Source organism: Canis lupus, chromosome 22 (assembly GCF_003254725.2).
Source record: "Canis lupus dingo isolate Sandy chromosome 22, ASM325472v2, whole genome shotgun sequence".
Taxonomy (NCBI): Eukaryota; Metazoa; Chordata; class Mammalia; order Carnivora; family Canidae; genus Canis; species Canis lupus.
In genome coordinates this window covers 50,404,883-50,426,242 of record NC_064264.1, presented here as the reverse complement: position 1 = coordinate 50,426,242, position 21,360 = coordinate 50,404,883, and the positions used below count along the sequence as shown (strand labels likewise).

General features: G+C 36.9%; 1 protein-coding gene across 7 annotated transcripts in view; it reads right to left on the bottom strand.

The window, feature by feature from the left end:
- Positions 1-21,360, bottom strand: part of PCCA (propionyl-CoA carboxylase subunit alpha) — a 462,094-nt gene that overhangs the window by 154,134 nt on the left and 286,600 nt on the right. The gene's annotated exons all lie outside the window — the stretch shown is intronic.

The window sequence follows — 21,360 nt, the reverse complement described above, 5'->3', positions numbered from 1 at the left end:
TGTAATCCCAAAAAGGAAAATTTGGACCCATTAGCAAGTCACTCTATGATCCCCTCCCCCAACCCCCACAGCCTTACACCACTACTAATGTACCTTCTATTTCTACAGCTTTGCTTATTCTAGATATTTCATATAAATGGAACCAAAGAATTTGTGGTCTATCATGATGCCTTCTTTCATTTAGTATAGTGTCTTCAAATTTCACCCATGCTGTAGTGTTAATACTTTATTATAATTGCATAACATCCCATCCTATAAATATACAGCATTTTATTTAATATTACATATTCATCATGAATATTAGGCTTGTTTCTGTTCACTCATGAAAAATGTCAGTATGAACACTTATATACAACATTTGTATGGACATAGGATTTCATTTCCCTTGAGTATAACCCTGGAGGTAGAATAGCTAGCTGGGTCATGTGGTAATGGCATACCTTTTGAGAAACTGCCAAATCATTTCCAGGTTTGCACCATTTTACTCAAATTCCTACCAGGAATGTATGAGGGTTCCAATTTCTCCACATCCTCACCACACTTTGATACTGTCCATCGTTTTTATTACAGCCACCCCAGTGGGCATAAATCAGTAACTCATTGTGGTTTTGATTTGCATTTTCCTAAGGACTAATACTGCTGAGCCTTTTTTCATGGGCTTGTTGGTTGTCTGTGTCTTTGGAAAAATTTCTATTCATGTCCTTAGACCTTTTTAAAATTAGGCTTTTTATTATTGAGTTGTAAGAGTTCTTTACATATTCTAAACAAAAGTGTCCTAACAACAAATACATGATTTGCAAGTATTTTCTCTCTATTCTGTCTTTTCATTTTCTAGTTGGTGCCCTTGAGAGCACATTAAGTTTTTTTCTTTTTGTTTCTTGTGCATTTGGCATCTTACATAAGAAGTCATCACTTAACCAAAGGTTAGAAAGCTCTTACTTTTAGGACTGTGATTTTTTTTTTCTTTTTAGGTTCATTTTTGTATACGGTATAGGGAGGAGAACAACTTTGATCTTTTGCATGAAGATATCCAATTGCCCCAGTAGCATTTATTGAAAAGATTATACGTAAATACTCTAAATTGTCTTCATACACTTGGTGAAATCAACTGATCATAATGTAACTACATTTGAACCCCCCAATCTATTTATTCCATTGATCAATATATCTATCCTTAGGCCAGTACAACACTGTCTTGATTACTATAGCTTTGTAACAAGTTTTATAATTGGGAAGTAGAAGTCCCCAGACTTTGTTCTTTTTCAAAACTATTTTGGCTATGCTGAGTCCCTTGCACTTTCATATAAATTTTGTAATCAGATGGCCATTTCTGCAAAAAAAAAAAAAAAAAACCACAGCTGAGCCTGTGAGAGGGACTGCACAAAATTTGTATGTCATGTTGGTGAATACTGTCAAATTAGTATTAGATGTTCTGATCCATGAATGTGGGAAGTTTATTCATTTAAGCTGCTTTTAATTTATATCAACAATTTGGGGATCCCTGGGTGGCTCAGTGGTTGGGCGCCTGCCTTCGGCCCGGGGCGTGATCCTGGAATCCTGGGATCGAGTCCCACGTCGGGCTCCCTGCATGGAGCCTGCTTCTCCCTCTGCCTGTGTCTCTGCCTCTCTCTCTCTCTCTCTCTCTGTGTCTCTCATGAAATAAATAAAATCTTAAAAAAAACAATTCATGCAAAAAAATTTATATCAACTGTTTTGTAGTTTTCAGCACACAAATCTTATGCTTCTATTAAAAAATTTAAGCTTAAGTACTGTATTCTTTTTAGTGCTACCATAAACAAAATTGTTTTGTTAATTGCCTTTTCAGTTTGTACACTGGTACGGTACAAAAATAAAACTGATATTTGCATATCATTCCTGTATCTTGCAACCTTGCAAAAGTCATTAGTTCTAATAGATTATTTTGTGAATTCATGAGGTTCTCTTATATCAACCACCTAAGAGTCACACTGTAAGAAGCTGTCACCTTTCCTCGTCCTCTTCACCATCTACTAGTCAGTTGCAAAGTAGCAACCATGCCTGAATGCATCTCCATCCATGTTGGCCAGGCTGGTGTCCAGATGGGCAATGCCTGCTAGGAGCTCTATTGCCTAAAATACAGCATTCAACCCAATGGCCAGATGCCAAGTGACAAGACCAATGGGGGAGGACTCCTTCAACACCTTCTTCAGGGGGAGACAGGTGCTGGCAAGCATGCACTTGAGGCAGTTTTTATAGACTTGGAAACCATAGTCATTGATAAAGTTTGCACTGGCAACTACCTCCAGCTCTTCCACTCTGAGCTGCTCATCACAGACAAGAAAGATGCTGCCTATAACTATGCCCAAGGGCACTACACCATTGGCAAGAAGATCACTGACCTTATCTTAGACCAAATTCAGAAACTGGCTGACCAGTGCATAGGTCTTCAGGGCTTCCTGGTTTTCCACAGCTTTGGAGGGCGAACTGGATCTGGGTTCACCTCCATTCTGAAGGTGAACCAACATCTCCCTATCTCATTTATGGCAAGAAGTCCAAGCTGGAGTTCTTCATTTACCCAGCCCTCACCACCCACCCCCAGGTTTCCACAGCCATAGTTGAGCCCTACAATACCATCCCCACTAACCACACCACCCTGGAGTACTCTGATTGTACCTTCATGGTAAACAATGAGGCCATCTATGACATGTCACAGAAAACTCAATATTAAATATCCAACCTACACTACCAGACCCACCTGATGCCCTATCCTTGTATCCAATTCCCTCTAGTCACATATGCCCCTGTTATCTCTGCTGAGAAAGCCTACCACGAACAGCTTTCTGAAGCAGAGATCACTTATGTATGCTTTAACACAGCCAACCAGTGAAATGGGATCCTCACCACAGTAAATACATGGCTTACTGCCTGCTGTACCATAGCGACAGGGTTCCAAAGAATGTCAATGCTACTGTTTCCACCATCAAGACCAAGCATACTGTCCAGTTTGTGGACCTATGCCCCACTGGCTTCAAAGTCGGCATTAATCACCAGCCTCACACTGTGGTAGTTGGTGGAGACCTGGCCAAAATACACTAAGCTGTGTACATGGTGAGCAACACCACAGCCATTACTGAGGCCTGGGCTTCCCTGGACCACAAATTTGACTTGATATATACCAGGCATGCCTTTGTTCACTGGTATGTGGGTGAGGGCAGGGAGGAAAAAGAGTTTTCTAAGGCCCCTGAGGAGATGGCTGCCCTTGAGGACATGGCTGCCCTTGAGAAGGATTATGAGGAGGTTGGTGTGGATCTGTTGAAGGAGTGAAGAAGGAACAGAGGAATACTAAAAGTTAAAAATGTCACAAAGGCACTGCTTCAACAGGGAAGTTTATTCTATTTTGAACACTGGCAGTTTGTGCTCTGATCAGTTAATTTGTGTGTAGCAGTGTATATTTTCATATACAATTACTGACCTAAGCTTTAAAACACAGTGCTTTGTTACAGACCCATGCTTTCTATTTCTTTGATGGGCTTAAAGTATTCCTTGTCTTAAATGGAAAAAATAAAATAAAAAGATGATTTTTGTATGTGTGTGAATTCCTCAAGATTTTCTAGATACAAGATCAAGTCATTTGAAAATATCACTTTGTTTCCCCATCTTAACACTTTCCATTTTTTCTTGCCAAACTGGCCTAGGAACTCCAGTAAAATGATTAAAAAAAAAAAAAAAATTTAACAGACATCCTTTTCTTATCCCTGATCTTAGGAAGAAAACATTCAGTCATATATCGTTAAATATAACGTTAGCTGTAGGTTATTTAGAAATGGCCTTTATCATTTCTAAATCTTTCTAAATCTTCCTCATTTCATGAGGGAGTTCCCTTCTATTCCTTATCAGATGAGTATTTTGGGGTTTTTTTCCCAAGAATTTTTAAAAATTTATTTGAGAGAGTGAGAGAGCAGGAACGGGGAGGAGAGGGAGAAATAGGCTCCCCACTGAGCAAGGAGTGTGATGTGAGGCTTGATCCCCAGGACCCTGGGATCATTATCTGAGCCAAAGGCAGAGGCTTAACTGACTGAGCCACCCAGGCACCCCCAGTGAGTGGTAATTACCGTGAAAGGCTGTTGGATTCTGTCAATTTTTTTTACTGCATTTATTGAAATAATTCTGTGATTTCTGTCCTTTATTAATATGGTTTATTACATTGATTTTTGGATGTTGAGCCAACTATGTATTCCTAAAACAAATCTCACACCTGGTTACAGTGCATAATCATTCTATATTCCTGAGTTCCATTTATTTGTATTTTGTGGAAGACTGTTGCATTAACATTTATGAGGGATTTGGTCTCTAGTTTCCATTTCTCATAACATCTTTATCCAATTTTAGTATCGTGATAATACTGCTCTCATAGAATGAGTTGCAAATTTTTCCCTTTTCTATCTTTGGAAGAGTTTGTAAGGAAATGGTATTAATTCCCTTCTAAATACTTCACTGAGTTCACCAGTGAAGCCTTCTAGTCCCAGGCTCTTCCTTCCAAGAAGTTTTGTGATGACTGATTCAGTCTCTTCCAGATCTTTGCAGATTTTCGATTTCTTATTGAGTCTGAGCCCAGAGCCTGCATCTTTTCAGAAATTTCTCCATTTTATAAGTTACCTAATTTGTTGGCATACAACTGTTCAGGTTATTCCCATATAATCCTTTTAATTTCTGTAAGGTCCACATGTACACCTCCTCTTTCATTACCAATTTTAACAACTGGAGTCTTTTTCTCTTGGACAGTCTACCTAAGGGTTTGCATTTCTGCCTATCTGCCCAAGAACCAAATTCTACTTTTACTAATTTACTTTATTGTAGAAAAACAACAGTCTTTTTCATTTATTTCCATTCCAATCTTTAGTATTTCCTTCCCTCTGCTTGCTTTGGTTTAGTTTGCTCTTTTCCTATTTTATTAAAGTAGAAAATGAAGTGATTGGTATCTTTTTTTAAACATAAGTGTTTATAGCCCTAAATTTTCCTCAATTTTCCTGAAACACTACTTTCAATGCATCCATAAATTTTTGAATGCTGTGTTTTCGTTTTCATCATTTCAAAATCTTTTCTAAATTTTTTTTTATACTTTCTCCTTTAACCCACTGGTTATTTAGGTGTAATTTTCACATATTCGTAAATTTCCCACAGTTGCCTTTTCTACTATTATTGGGTGCTACTGCTAATGTATTGGATCTATCTGGTTTATATTGTTTTTCAGGTCTTCTACTTCCTTGTTGATCTTGTCCAATTGTCATATATCCATTACTGAAAGTGAGGTACCTACAATCTCCAACAATTGTGTTATTTAGTACATAAATATTCATCACAATTATAGCTTTCTGATGGACAGACACCTGTATCATTATAAAATTTCTCTTTGTCTCCAATAACAATTTTTGTCTTAAAATTATTTTGTCGTGGGGATTGCTGGGTGCAGCGGTTTAGCACCTGCCTTTGGCCCAGAACGTTATCCTGGAGTCCTGGGATCGAGTCCCACATCAAGCTCCCTGCATGGAGTCTGCTTCTCCCTCTGCCTGTGTCTCTGCCTCTCTCTCTCTCTCTCTCTCTGTGTGTGTCTCATGAATAAATAAATAAAATCTTTTAAAATAGAAGTAAATTAAATAAATAAAATTATTTTGTCTTATACTAGTATTAGTAACCAAAAAATTAGTATTACAAATATTTGTCTGATAACCCTGTCATTTTCAACCTATTGTGTCTTTGTGGGTTTTTTGTTTGTTTTTAAAGACTTTGTTTATTTATTGATGAGACACAGAGAGAGAAAGAGAGAGAGAGAGAGAGAGAGAGAGGCAGAGAGAGAAGCAGGCTCCATGCAGGGAACCCGATGCAGGACTCCATCATCACACCTTGGGCTGAAAGAAGGCCGCACTAAACCGCTGAGCCATTCGGGCTGCCCCCTATTGTATCTTTGAATCTAAAGTGTATCTATTGCAGAAAGCATACAGTTTGATCTTGTTTTTTATCTTGTCATTTGCAATGACATGGATGGCTCTATAGAGTATGATGAAAAGTGCAATGTCAGAGAGACAAATACCACATGATTTCACTTATAGGTGGAATTTAAGGAGCAAAACAAATGAGCAAAGGAAGAAAACAGAGTGACAAACCAAGAAACAGACTCTTAACTATAGAGAACTGATGGTTGGTTCCCAGAAGAGAGGGGGACTTGGGGGATGGAGATTCAAGAGTACGTTTTTCATGATGAAAACTAAATAAATGAATGGAACATTTTAAAAATAATAATAAAGTATGTCTACTGTAGAACCATATAATTTGATCTTGTTTATCCATTCTGCCAATATCTGTCCTTGATTGTCATGCTTGATCCATTTATATGTGATACACTCTTTAAGTAGCATTTATATCTTTTTTTATTAAGATTTTATTTATTTATTCATGAGAGACAGAGAGAGAGAGAGAGAGGCAGAGACACAAACAGAGGAGAAGCAGGCTCCATGTAAGAAGCCTGATGTGGGACTTGATCCCGGGACTCCAGGATCACTCCCTGGGCTGAAAGCAGGCACCAAACCACTGAGCCACCCAGGGATCCCCAGATTTATATCTTTCATTTTGATTATTTCTTTCTATATGTCATGTCTTTTTGGTTTTTCTATTCCTCCATTACTGCCTTTTGTTTAAATAGATATTTTTCTAGTATACCATTTTGATTCTCTTCATTTACTACATTTAAAAGCTATTTTCTTAGTGGTTACCTGGGGGACTACAATTAGCATCTTATGTTCAAACACAGCTTGGAATAATGCTAACTCAACTGCTATATACAGAAAATCTGCTTCACTATATCTTGTTTCCTCCATTCTCATCTGTCCTTTTGTCATACAAATTCATCTGCATATATTGTGCACCCATCAACTTAGAACTATTTCTATCTACTGCAGTTAGCTGCCTTTTAAATCAGAAGAAAAACAGATGTACAAAATAAAAATACATTTACACAGTCTTTTACATTTACTGATGTAGTAATCCTTAACCACTTCATATGTATTTAAGTTTCTGTTTAATGTCTTTTCCTTTCACCCTGAAGAAGTTCTTTTCATATTTCTTGTTGAGTAAATCTGCAGCAATAAATTCTCTTGGGTGTTGTTTACCTGGGAATGTCTTAATGTCTCCTTCACTTTTAAAGGATACTTTTGCTGGATATAGAATTTTTGGGGGACATTCTTTTTTTGTTTTTGTTTCTCTTCAGGGCCCCACTGTTTCTAAGTCCTAATCTTATTGAGGACCCCCCCCCCTTTCACAGAGTGGGTCATCATTTTTAACTCTTGCTGCTTTTAAGATTATGTTTGGGGATGCCTGGGTGGTTCAGCGGTTAAGCATCTGCCTTCAGCTCAGGGAGTGATCCTGGAGTCCCGGGATCGAGTGCACATCAGGCTCCCTGCATTAAGCCTGCTTCTCCCTCTGCCTATGTCTCTCTCCTCTCTCTCTCTCTCTCTCTCTCTCTCTCTCTCTGTGCCTCTCATGAATAAATAAAATCTTAAAAAAAAAAAGGATTGCTTGGTTTTTGACAGTGTGACGATGTGTGTAGATACAGATCTTTTTGTGCTTCTAGTTTACCAAGCTTCTTGAATGTACAGATTAACGTTTTTCACAAAATTTGGGATGCTTTTTGCTCTTTTTGTAAGTAAGCAATACACCCAAAGTAGAACTCAAACTCATGACCCTAAGATCAAGAGTCATGTGCTTTACCTATGAGCCAGCCAGGTATACTCGGCTATGATTTCTTTATTGTTTCTATCCTTTCATCTTTTTCCCCTCTCCTTCTGGGACTCAGCATGTATGTTGGTATATGTGATGGTGCCCCATGGGTCTCTGATGCTCTATTCATTTTTCTTCCTATTCCACACACTAGATAATCTCAATTAACATATTTTCAAAATTGTTGATGGTTTCTTTTGCCAGTTCAAACCTATTGTTGAGGTCTCTCCAGTGTACTTTTTCATTGTAGGCATTGTATTTTCGTCTCTAGAATTTTTATCAACATTTTCTTTTAGTGCGACATAGCTGCCATTCTGTTCTTTAATTCTTTACATCTGGTTTCCTTTAGTCCTTTGAACATATTATTGCATAACAAAATACAGCATTTGGACTCCCTCCTGGGCAGTTTCTATTGATTTTTTTAACCTGTAAAAGGAACATACTTCTATATTTCTTTGTATGTCCTGTAACATCTTACTGAAAACGAGACATTGACATAGTGTGGCTAACCTGCAAATGAGATTCCTTTCCCTCACCAGGATAAGCTGCACTTCTCCTCTAGCAGTCTTCAGATTTGATAATTTTTTGTTTAATGTCTGGCTATCTGATTCCATTTTAGGCTTCCTAACGGACAGGAACTGTTATTACTCTAAGCCCAAGCAACTTATCACAAGGAGTGCTAGTTGTTATTTTTAGAATAATCTAGTAACTCCAATTTTAAAGGTAAAATGTTATTTATCATTAAAATATATATTCAGGAATTTATTCTACCAAAAGAAAGTAGCCTTTGTGAGGTGGAAGGTCAGGACACTGGTCATCTAGACCAATGTTACCTTGATCCAGGGCCATTCATTACACATGAGCACTCAAGGTATGATATTGGTCTGATACACTGTGAGAAGCCAGAAATTCCAAAGAGTACTAATGATACCTTTTTTTCAAAAGTAAAATAAAAAAAGATAGTATAAAAGAAAAAGATGGGCAGCTTAATTTAGAGTTTAGCCTATAGATTAATGCAAGAACTTTAGTGATTATATAAGGGAATATTAGGATAAAGAGCTACTATGCTAATTTTTTTAATTAACAGTGCTTTCAAACAACATGGATTACTAATCTCTGCTCTTTTTGTACATATTTCTTTGTATTTCTTAGAATATCCAAATTTCATAAAATTTATTCACAGAAAAAATTTCACCAAATCTGTTATTTAGAATAAAGATGGAAAGTAGTTCTATAAAGAGAAACTTAAGTCTATTAAATTCAAAGAATCAAGATCTAAACACATTCATTTTCATCTTCACTAATCTATCATTATTACTGGATTTTTTTTTTAAAGTAGTACAGGCATACTTTGTTTTATTGTGCTGTTTTACTACACTTCACAGATACTCATTTTTCAAAAATAAACTGAAGGTTTATAGCAACCCTACTTCAAGCAAGTCTACCAATACCACTTTTCCATTTGTTCACTTTGTGTCTCTGTTGCATTTTGGTAATTATCACAATATTTCAAACTTTTTAATTATCAGAACTTTTATATAGTGATTTGTGGTCAGTGTTTTATATGGCTCATTGAAAGTTCAGATGATTGTGAGCATTTATTTGACAATAAAGTAAGTTATTTATTTGTTTTTATAAAGATTTCATTTATTTATTCATGAGAGACACAGAACAGAGAGGCAGAGACTCAGGAAGAGGGAGAAGCAGGCTCCATGCAGGGAGCCTGATGCAGGACTCGATCCCAGGACTCCAGGATCACTCCCTGGGCCGAAGGCAAGCTCTAAACCCCTGAGCCTCCCAGGGATCCCCTATTTGACAATAAAGTAATTTAAAGTAAGATGTGTACATGATTTTTTTAGACACAATGCTTTGCGCACTTAACAGACTACAGTATAATGTAAATGTAATGTTTATTTGAGCTGGGAAATCAAAAAATTCATTTGACCAGCTTTACTGTGAGATTTACTTTATTGTGAAAGTTTAGAACCAAGCTCACAATATCAATGAGCTATGCCTGTATACAAGTAAATGTATAAATAGCTGTTAATGAAGATAGTGCCCAAATCAATCTCCCAGAAGAGACTTTTAATCTCATTCTGGTAGATTATTTCATCTATCATCAAATACATAAATCATTACATTTTTAAGTACACACATACACAGAGAAAAGAGCATTATACTGAAAAATCAAGTCTTATCTTCAAAAGATATATTTTTCTATTTGTATTAATTCCATTGCTCTTTTAAATGTATACTTCTCTGACAAATCTCTCTAACTCCCCTTTATATCCTATTTTGGGACAAGGCTAAACATAAATATATACAAATATTCCTCCATTACCTACAGAAAATTGCTTTACACAGATCGGCTAACTTGGATTTTATAAATTTTTGAATTATGTAAATTAATCATCTGACATTTTACTATGAATGTAGTGATGGTGTTGATTTAGTTTCAATTCAAAAATCAAGGATTTCATTATCCTATAAAACATATCCAGAGTTCAAAGTATTTAAGGGGGGTTAAACAAAATGCAAACATTTAATGCAACATTAAGCATGTGAAATAAAAACTTGATTGCCTAAAGAAAGCATGCTATGCTGTTACCCTGGTGACAGGTTAAAAAAGGGATTGTGAGCTGAATAGCTGTATGATATGAAATTAAAATGTTTCACATTGAACAATCCAAAATGAATTGGGAAAGGTTAGAGTAGAGGAGAGAGAAATCAATTCTCCAATGGCAGTAGTGAATGGAAAAGAAGTATGAATAGGATTTGCCAGTGGGGTGCAACAGCTGCCAAATATCCTGCAGCCAAAGAATTACAATAATACTGATGAAGTGTGCAAGAGCTCTTGGAATCATTGCAGGGAACAGAGAAATTCTCCTACAATAATGAGGCTATTCTGTCTTCGGTTCAGCTGTTATAGTGGAATAAAAGAAAAAAATATTTTTAAATGCAATATTCAGCAAAAATTGTATAAATGGGACATCTTAGCCACTTAGTATTGTGTGCTTAACCTCACATACATTTCTAAATCATTCAGGACATACTCATACCAAGTAACTAAAAATATCATAACATATAGTAAAAAGTAACCACACTTAAAGGCTAATGACTGAATTAACATTTTCTCCCTTTTGTTGCTTTTAGGAGACTTATTTGCTCAAATGAAAGAAGGTATTTCCAAAGAAATAGTATGGCTATGTATGTCTGTGAACATATACCCAGAATAGTGTTTTATTTAATTATATAATCAGGAGAACATCAACTTCATTGTCATAATGAAGTAACTTAGCTGAGGGCAAATATGTAACAAGTATGATATAAAGTTGTATTTTATTGTCCTGGATGGTGTTAAGTGTGTTAACAACTTGACACGTCCTTCTAAATTCAGAGACATTTAAGCATAACAACCAACTGCAACTGTACAGCAATACCTGCTTCTCCTTGGCAACTATTTTCACATGGCTGCTTTATTCTGCTTCTTTCCCAAATTATCTTTCAATTCTTACAATATTTTAAAACCTCAAACCCTTATTACCTAATTGAAAATTTAATAATGGGTAAGTGAATTATAAATCTACAACCAGGAAAGGAAGGAAGCAAGGGGGAAAAAAAACCCCAGATAATTGCACATGTCAGGTAAAAATCACTAAAAAATTGATTCTCTATTTTATCAGGAAGCCAGAGGAGGAAAGAAAATACAACATGAGTGTGATTCAAGTGAATATAACTTTCCATTACACAACTCTGGCTAACAATAAAGCCAGGGCAGGCTCTGTGGCCAGTCAATGTCGCTGATACATTCTACCAAGGATCAGCTCCCAGGGGTGACCATACACTGACTCCACACACCCAAAGTCATCTCCCCCGAAGTGAACACTACATGCTTTAAAACCTTTCAGGCTAAAGTCTTTTCATCAGTGTTATTGTTGGCCAAAGCGAAGGAGTTCCTTTTACTGAGTCTTCCACCTCCACTTGAATCTCAAGAGAGGCACTAGAAGCTTTAAGTAGAAACCAGAAAGTGAAAGGGTCTTGTTTGACCACATGCAATCCACGTAGGATCAGTGTTGGAAAAAAATGTCAGGAATCATTCAATTCAACACTGCCATTTCTCAGAAGAAAAAACTGAGTCAAAAGTTGAAGCATTTGTACGGAGACTTGGGCCACCTGTATACTTACTTGGCAGTGGTGCTGAGACCAAAATCCTGAGTCCGGCCACCTCATTCAAAGCTGGCTCCACTGCACCATGCCAAGCACTGACATTTCGGTGATAGCTGAAGGAGCCAAAGGAACCATTTTTCCCTAGCCAAAATGACTGAACAGAGGAGCTGCCATAACATCTACAATGTTAAAAATGGCCCACTTTCTATAAAATCAAAATAAGATATTACATGTATATATAGTTTAAAAAGGTAAATCCTAAGAGTTGCTGGAATTTACACAATCTCCAATTTCTCTCTTCCCACTCATCTCAAATTCCCTTTAATCTACCTCGAACCACCACTTCCACACAACATTCATGAATACTGCCCTCATCAAGGTCTCCTAGAACCTCCACATTGTTAAATTCAATGGTCAATAGGCACTCTTCAAATGTGATGTATTTCAGTTGAATATTTATGCCTCCTTGAACCCTTTCTGCACTTGGCTCTCTGAACTATTTTTCCCACCTATCTCCTCTGCTGTTCCTTCTCAGCCTTCCTTGCTGGATCTGCCTCACCTTCCCAATCTGTTACTGTGGAGTGTCACGGGGCTCAGGCCTAGGACTTTTAGGCCTAACAGTGACCTGGCTTCCCCTTATTCCCCCCTTACAGTTGTTTACAATACTGCAATTACAGGGGGCACCTGGGTGGCCTAGTGGTTGAGCATCTGCCTTGGGCTCAACTCATGATCCCCGGGTCCTGGGATCGAATCCTGCATTGGGCTCCACTGGGAGCCTGCTTCTCCCTCTGCCTATGTTTCTCTCTCTCTCTCTCTCTCTCTCTCTCTCATGAATAAATACATAAAATCTTCAAAAAAACAAAACATTGTGATCACAATGCCCTTGTTACTACATACAAGTTCTTCTTTGCTGAAGACTCTGCAATGCCTTCCCCATTTCACTCAGTGAAAACCTAAGTCCTTATCCAAACTAACTCCCGTTCTACCACTGCATAGCTTGCTTACTCCTCTTGTTACATTGGCCTCCTTGCTATTTGTCAAAGAAGCCGGGCATACTTTGACCTCAGGGGCTTTGGGTTTGTTTATTTATTTAAGATTTTATTTTTAAGTAATTTCTACACCTAATATGAGGCTCAAACTTATTAACCCTGAGATCAAGAATTGCACACTCTACTGACTGAGCCAGCCAGGCATCCTGACCTCAGGGGCTTTGCATTTGGCGTCTCCTCTGATGGGAAGGTTCTTCTTCTGATACTCATGTGATTTGCTCCCTTCCTCCATTAGGTCTCAGCTTTAAAGTCAATCTTCTCAAAATAATAATAATAATAATAATAATTTTAAAAAAAAATTTTTAAATAAAGTCAATCTTCTCATCCTGCTCATCCTTCCTGCCTTATACTACCCTGTGATCCAAATTAAAATTCTAACTACCCCACCATCCACCTCTAGGAAATTTATAGCCCTTCTCTGTTTTATCACCAAAATTTTTATCATCATTATCATTATAATATCACAGAGTTTATTGACCTGTTTTGTCTATTTACCATCTGCTTAAATGTATGCTCAATGGGGGTAGGATTTTTTTTTAATAATTTTGATCCCTGCTATTTTTTTTAAAGATTTTATTTATTCATTCATGAGAGACACACACAGAGAGAGAGAGAGAGAGAGAGAGAGAGAGAGAAACATAGACAGAGGGAGAAGCAGGCTCCCTGCAGGGTGCCTGATGTGGGACTTGATCACAGGACTGCAGGACCAAGCCCTAAGCCAAAGGGAGACGCTCAACAGCTGAGCCACCCAGAAGTCCTTGTTCCCTGCTAACTTATCTAAATTTTCTAACTCAACTCTTGCAATGACCAATCAAGGATATTATAAGAAATGTGATTATATTTAATATGTGTATATGATTCTGTTACTTAAAACAGAATGGAAGAACACATTCTTAATGCAAGAAAAAAATTTTCTTATCAATTGCTAATATTGATGTTGAAACACTCAAGGCATTTCAGTTAGTAAAAAATAAAACAAGCATGCATCATGACCATTACCATTGAAATGGAATTCTAAAAAAGAAAATTAGGCAAGGATAGCTAAAATTAAATGGGCATGTTAAGTATTTTATATCTCACTTGACACTGACAAAAACTCTTTTAAGACCTACTATTATCTCCACATTACAGATGAGAAAATGGAGTTCAAAACAGATTAAATAATTTATACTAAGATAATAGCTAGGGACTGGCAGAACCAGGGGAAATCCAAGTCTCTGGCACAAAAACTTTTGCTCTTAAACATGAAACTATACTGGAAGTTCTAACAGAAAGGAAGGCATGGAAGACTAAATTAAGTGGTGGTAACTTTAGTTGATTACTCAAACATCTATTTATAATAGTTACCAGAAAATTAGTCCAAGACAATCATAATAACTCAGTTCCCTTTGCAGTGACTGGCTCAGGAATGGGCAGGAGTTTTGCTTCTGGTCAATAAGAACCGAGAAGTAGCTGGTTGGGGAATAGCTGGGAAAGCTGTCCTTACTTAGAGACAGACATAACCCTCAGAACTTAATCTAGATTTGATTCCTGAAACTTCTACAGCTATCCTGTTACCAAAGCCTTATGAAAAAGTCACAGAAAGAAGAAAGTGAGCCTAAAAGAACATGGCATCAGCAGATGAACATACTGAGCTCTGTCTTTTCTCTCCTCTGACCATTCTGCTCACTATGAAGGGAGAACCAGTGTCAGTCTGAAGCAGAGTTTCTGTTACCTGTACCCAAAATCATCTCGAATGATTCAGACAGTTACAGGATTGTCCCTCTTAAGATCAAGTACAAAGGTATTATAATAGATATTTTAAGTTTAGGAAGAAGAATTATTACAAAAGAAATACAAATAATAAGGTAATCAAATTCATGACAGCAACAAATGGTGGTTGCCCAAGGGCTCGAGGGAAGAAGAAACAAGGCATTCAATGAGGGTGGAATTTCAGTTCTACAAGATGAAAACTTTCTAGAGATCTGTCTATGCATATAGTTAACACATATGTATTGTATACTTAAAAATGATTAAGATGGTAAATTCCGATTTTTTTTTACAATTTAAAAAAGATACACAAATATCATTAGCTTCTCTTTACCAAATCAATAATCATTTTTAAAATGAGAAAAATATCTCATCCATAATATAATAACCTAAGAATAATGACACAAAAACATAAACTAAGAATAACAAGAAATTAACCCTTATAATAAAAAATTATAAAGCTTTAATTAGGGAATCAAAGAGACTCTGATGAATACAAAGCCATATATTTTAGGTAAAACTTTAACATATGATGTTTATCCTACCCTAACTTACTATAATTTTAAGGTAATTTCAATATCAAAGTGCCTTCAAAGCTCAACTAGAAGAATGATCAACAAATTTTAGGAGAAGAACATAATAAATTATTAACATAAGAATAGAAGGACAAAAAAAAAAAAGAATAGAGGGACAAATGAAAATAAAGAGAAAAATTTAGAAATCAGACCATAATATATCTTAAGAATTTTGCACAGGATCAAGGTAACATTTATAATTAATAAGGAAAGGACAGACGTGTGACTATATGGAACTAATTCTAATAAAACAAAGAAAAAAAGACAAAACACAAAATGGACTCTTAACTACAGAGAACAAACCAGTGGTTACGGAGGGGGGCGGGGTATGAAACAGGTGATGGGGATGAAGAGCACACTTAACATGATGAGCACTGAGGAATGTATGGAAATGTTGAATTATTATATTGCACATTTGAAACTAATATAACAATATATGTTAACTATACAGGAATTAAAATTTAAAACAATGTAACTGATTCTACTGGTTAACTATATGAAAAAGTAAAATTCGATCTCAACTTCATTTCAGCCTACAAAATAAATTTGAAATATGAAATACCAGTGTAATAAACTACAAAAGAAAGGAAATAGAATACAATAAGTGATATATTGATATAATCCTAGGTCCTTTTAAGAAAAGAAGCAAACTAAAAAACCACAAAGAAAAAGAATGATATAAGTAACATTAAAAACACACCCTACTGGTATCCCATTTGCTGGACTGTAAGACAAGACATCTCAGTTATTTCAATGAAGAGAATTAGACCCCAAATTCTACTTTCTTGTCATATAATAGTTACCTGATATAAACAAAAAAGGCATTTCTCATTCTTTATGGATTTTGCTTAAGGTATTTCCTTAGTTTTATACTACAATATAGAATTTATTTTTTATTTCTTTATAACAAATTGGGTAAAAATTTTGGTACTGAAACATAATTACACAGGATCAATTACTCTAATAAAAACTTTATGAAACAGTACAGAATACACATGATACCCATATACTGGTAAACTTAAGCTTAAGATAAAGTAACATACATAAAGTCACATTACCTTTTTTTTTGTTAAGATTTTATTTAGTGATTCATGAGAGACACAGAGACATAGGCAGAGGGAGAAGCAGACTCCTTGCAGGAAGCCCGATGTGGCACTTGATCCCAGGACTCCAGGATCACGAGCTGAGCCCAATGCAGACCCTCAACCACTGAGCCACCCAAGCATTCCTAAGGTCACATTACTAATAAGTTGTATAGTTATTACTAAATACCAGACTTCTAAGTTCTAGTTTTTTCCACTAAAGCAGAATGTATTTATGTAACATATGCATACCTACTGAAATGGTGGGGGGCGGGGGTTGTGCATGCAGGAGTCACACAGGTGAAAGAAAAAAAGGAAAGAGGAAGGAAAGGGAAGGGAGGGGAGGGAGATGGAGCGGGGAGAGAGAAGGCATGGGTGCATAAGCATACACTCACTGCTGTTAACTGAATATTAGTGTCCTCACTCCAAAACTCCTATGTTGAAGTCTAACACACATTGTGATGGTATTTGGAGGAGGGGGCTTCTGAAGATATTAGGTCATGAGAATAGAGCACTCATGAATGGGATTATGCCTTTATAAGAGGAGGCCAGAGAGCTAGCTTGCCTGCTTTCCACCATATGAGGGTATAAAAAGTAGTTTTTCAGCCACTTACAAGAGAGCCTTCACCAGAACCCAGCTATGGCTGCACCCTGATTTCAGGCTTCCAGCCTCCAGGGCCATGACAAATAAATGTTTGTTATCTAAGCCACTCAGTCTATGGTAATTTGTGAGAGTGGCTCATACTGAGACACTCATGTATATTTGTCTTGCTATCGTTGGACATATAAAGGCATACTACTTTGAGAAATAGGTTGGAATATTTTATAAAGAAAAGGCTGCCAAATCACAATGAAGAAACCCACTTATAACCTACACATAAGTGAACTCGAAATGAATTAAAGAGTTAGATATTCCTGATTTTCCCAATAGTTCACATGTAAGTGTTTAGGAATTTTTTTTTAAAGATTTCTTTCTTTATTTGAGAAAGAGAAAGAGATAACAGGAGCAGAGAGAAGGAGGAGAGAATCCTTGAGCAGACTCCCCACTGAAGGCAGAGCCCAACATGGGGCTTGATCCCAGGACCCCAAAAATCATGACCCCAGCGGAAATCTACTTGGCCACTCAATCAACTGAGCCACCCAGGTGCCCCATAAATGTTTAGGAATTTGATGAACACATTCTCTGGGAAATGGTGAAAAGTACAAAGAAAGAAAGAAAATGAAACAAACAAGCAAAAAGAAGCCAAGAAGATTTGATTAATTTACTACATATCTGCAGAAAGAAAAAAAAAAAAAAACTTTTGTAAAATCCATGGAATCAACGTTTACTTTGAAACACCTTAAAACAGCTTTAATACATAAAAACAGAGAGCACTTCCCACATCCACCTCAGTGCAGCTTAGCCTTTAAGACTGACATCTAAATAGGAGTCAAGGGCTTAACTCTGAGCCACACCCTCTGACAACTTCTTATAATATACAAGGTAAGTGAATGCAAAACAGCCCTCTAGTAGGGAGGAGATTTGATCACCAGCCATTCTACCACCAGGAAAGTTGGTGCAGCTCTCTCTAGAACTAATCATTACATGATAAATTAGACAGCTTAACAGAGAGTAATTATGGAATTAGGAAATGTAAGTGATAAAGCTTAAGAAAGGCTGGAAGACTACTTACTTAGGTATCAGATCTAACAAAAGGTGCAGAAATAACAGTGGGGATGGCAGACATACAGAAGTTTAGAGAAAGCACATGGTGTTCTCACTAGCACCTAAGAAGCTTGGGATGGCAGAGGTGGACCCCAACCAGAGTAAAGGACCAATAGGGCCTCACTCAGAAAAGTGAATCCTGACCTGTGAGCAGCATTTGGTTCTACAGGCATCTTGAGCATAACAAATGAAATATTACTGAAAAGGACTGAATTGTTTCCTTCAAAATTTTTCCTCTCATCATCATCTGTTAGTGCAACAAATTATTGTCCACAATGCTGACAAAATCACTTTAGCTTCAAATAACATGAAGTGATTGATACAACTTTCAAGGATTCATTCCTGTCAATATAAGTGTTTTGGAATAATTATTATGTACTTATGTAAAAACTTAAATTCTGTTTACCAAATTTATTTATGGTCATCCAAAGAAAAATCACTATTGTTTCTGATGTTAACTTTTTTGCCCTTAAAATGCACTATCTTCTTACTATCCAAATACTATGAGTACATATTGTCAGTGTCTTTTTCCAAGTCATAAATGATGAAAGAGCAAAATCCATAGAGATACTGGAAAAATAAGATCGGCAGCCAAAACAAGCCACACAAAGGAAGGGCTGTGGGCTACTGGATTTGAAAGCATAAACATTACATGAGCACACCCATGACTGAGCAATGTGCAGCCACACCTGGAGGCTGACTCTTAGACTCCAACCCCAAACCAATGATGAAAACAGGCCTCCTAAGCCAAAATGTAAAGATTCAATCACCTACCATCAGCTTTGATGTCAGAGACCCTTTCAAGCAAACAAGCAAAAATAACTCAGGTTCACTTTGCCTAAGCAAGATCATACTCTGTCAAATAAATCAATATATTTTGCTTGATATTACAGATCTCTGTTGTCATGGGTAGTACCTATTTCACAATAAGCTGGCTTACACATAAGTAAGTTTCAGAGAAAATAAACTCACCAAATTCAAATCATTGTTATATAGGTAAGACATGCACAATTATCTATATAACTGAACTTCTGGCCTATATATTTCATTAAATAATTTTTTCCAACTTTTAAAGGGTAATTAGGGCCACCTGGGTGGCACAGTCAGTTAAGCATGGGACTCTTAGTTTCAGCTCAGGTTGTGATGTCAAGGTCATGAGATTAAGCCCCACATCAAGTTCCAAGACGGGCTCTGCACTCAGTGAAGAGTCTGCTTGAGATTCACTCTCCTCTTCCTCTCCTTCTCCCTCACCCTCTGCCCCTCCTGCTCATGTGTCCTCTCTAGGATAAATAAATAAATAAATCTTTTTAAAATTTAAAAAGAAAGGGGGTAATGAATTCAACAGTAATGTATAGAGGAGGATGATTCTGGGATGATGGTAGACTATGAAGTTCCAGGAATCTGTCTCACCACCTAGATGACAATTACATTGGCAGGATATCTCTGATAACTAGTTTAGAACTCCACTCCAGTAAAAGGCTCACAAATTTCAGGGGAAAAGTTGGATGACAAACTGCAATCAATTTTCATCAACTTCAGGACTGACTCCGGTAGCAGCTATTCATCCCCCCATCCCCAGTCAGCAGCAGGAAACTGTGCAAGTGTTCCTGGAGCAGCTTACACACAGTTTGTGGAAGCCAGGGTGGGCAAAAGAAGGACAGTGTCCCTCCAAATACTGGGGATCTGTGCTATGATAACTGATTGCTCTTCTGATCACAGAGGTCCAGAAAAAAAGGTGGGTAGACATTGTTACTGCACCTCCTCCCAATGTGAGCCCTTCTTCTCTGGCTAAAGTGAGTTCCAGGGGACTTAAAGGGTCAGTACCTCCTTTTTCCTCCATTTGTTGCTTTTTTCACTTTCAAGAGCCAGACACTAAAGACTATTACATTCAAAAATGACCACATTTATGAGGAAAATTAGCGACCACACATGTGCAGAAGAATGCTCAGAAAATACCTGAGAAGACCTTAGATATACATCTCAGGCTGATTCTTGACACAGAGACAGCCCTCAACAAATAAACAGAAATAACAACAACATCATAAGAGTAAACTTTAGGGAAGGAGGATAATCTGATTTCCAAAATTATTACATTATTAGATTCAAATGTCCAGTGTTCAACAACAAAAAATCACAAATCATAGACAAAAAGAGAAAAGCATGGCCTTCTCAAAGAATAAAAATTAGCAGAATATGACCATGAAAAAGACCTAAAGGCAGATATGGTAGACAAAGACATTAAAACAACTCTCTTAAAGATGCTAAAAAAAACTAAAGGAAGATGTGGAGATAGTCAAGAAAACAATATGTAAACAAATGAAAATATTAATAAAGAGATTAAAAACCCACAAGGAAATTGAAAAATTCGAGAGCTGAACAGCATAACAATTGACATGAAAAACTCAGGATTGAAAAGCAGATTTGAGCACGCAGAAGAATCAGCCAATTTGAAGACAAGAGAAATTCTCAAGTATAAAGAAGAGGAAGATTGAAGAAATATGAACAGAACCTAAGGGTCCTTTGTGATACCATCGAGATGACTAATGTACATGTCATGGAAGTCCCAGAAGTAGAGAGAGGAGAGGGTAGAGAAAATATATGAATAATGGCTGAAAACTTCCCAAATTTGGTGACAGGTATGAATATAAACATTTTAGAAGCTTGAGACACCTGGGTGGTGCAGTAGTTAAGTGGCCAACTCTTGGTTTCAGCTCAGGTCATGTCAGGGTCTTGAGATCAAGCCCTGTGTCAGGCTCTGCGCTCAGCACAGTCGGCTTCATATTCTCTCTCCCTCTGCCACTCCCACTCATGTTCATTCTCTCTCTCTGTCTCTTTCATATAAATAAATAAATCTTAAAACAAAAATTCAAGAAGCTCAATGGACTCCAAGTCAGATGAACTCATAGACTCACACCAAGACATATTATAATCAAATTTTCAAAAGCCAAAGATAAAGAGAAAATCTTGAAAGTAGCAAGAGAGAAGCTAATCATCACATAGAAGGGATTCTCAATAGATAGCTAGATTTTCATCAGAAACTGTGGGGGCCAGAGGCTGATATATTCAAAGTGCTAAAAGGAAAAAAAAGAAACCAAAAATAAACTGTTAACCAAGAATCCTAAAACCAACAAAACTGGATCAAGACAAAAAAACTGGAAATTAAGACATTACCAGGGAAACAAAAGCTGAGGCAGTCTGTGACCACTAGACCTGCCGTACGATAAATGGTAAAGGCAATAAATAGTCTTGCAAGGTTGAAATGAAAGGACACTAGACAGTACCCA